Here is a 924-nt window from a genome sequence, read left to right on the forward strand (position 1 = left end):
GCTAAGCGTGCAGTCCGTGTTGGTCCAAGTCTCTTTCCACGTAGCCCGGAAATGGTTGTCCAAAGATCACTCCTCACTCAACACCGCTTTGTCCCTTTTTGCAGCTCATGATTTCTATAAATCATTCACACAAGTGACAAGAGGAAATCAACGAAAGGTACTGACATATTCACGCTATGATTTACCCTTTATCTAACAAAATATTCCAGTACTATTACAACTGTTTGATCGTTTGAGATAATGGATTTTACCAGCAGAAAAATCTTTATGAATAATAGTTCAGTCAATCATCCTCTAGTTACTAAAATAATACGTGGGTTCTAAACAACAGCAAGGCCTCTAATAATAAGGAAATAGCTCAAATCAAAACATCCAACGCCTTTATTTAAACAGGATGAGGTTCATATCTCCATTAAACCCTTTGACAAGATATACCACGTCACCTAACACCACCCTTTGAAAATACGAAGAGTCAAAATAACTCCCTAAATATACCCTTCCACACATAAAACACAGCTTTATATCATAAAGAAGTATTTTTTTAAATGCCTTAAAATGGAAATAGCAGCTACTCACCGGCGAAAGGAGAGCGTCTGCACCGGTGGCTGTGCGGGAAGCAAGTGACGTAATACGACCTTCCGAATGACGAACAGGACGGACGCAAGAACGGAAATCCAAAAATAACTTTGTTCTAGGTCTCAGCCTCTAATTCTTCTTCGATCGCCTTTTCCATTTTCAGTGACGGCGAAGAAGAGGAAGATTTCGACATGTGAGCAAGATGAAGCTTCCATGTCTAAATTCGTCGGTGCTTTGATCCACATTACTTCCTCTATGAAAACATTCCGCATCGCCGGGGACGAATCAAGGGCGAGGGTTCGGCCGCGGCAAAATCGAAACCTCCTTCGTGACAAAGATCATGCTTCT

At 41.3% G+C, this 924-nt stretch overlaps 1 protein-coding gene across 1 annotated transcript in view; it reads right to left on the reverse strand.

Annotated features, from left to right (window-relative positions):
- LOC119581864 (enolase) overlaps positions 1 to 719 on the reverse strand; it is a 12,387-nt gene extending 11,668 nt beyond the window's left edge. The window contains exon 1 of the mRNA XM_037930017.1: positions 577 to 719. The gene's annotated coding sequence lies outside the window, so the exon portion shown is untranslated. The remainder of the gene's footprint in view (positions 1 to 576) is intronic.
- Between the last annotated feature and the right edge of the window lie 205 nt (positions 720 to 924).

Source organism: Penaeus monodon, chromosome 15, assembly GCF_015228065.2.
Source record: "Penaeus monodon isolate SGIC_2016 chromosome 15, NSTDA_Pmon_1, whole genome shotgun sequence".
In the NCBI taxonomy this organism is placed as follows: domain Eukaryota; kingdom Metazoa; phylum Arthropoda; class Malacostraca; order Decapoda; family Penaeidae; genus Penaeus; species Penaeus monodon.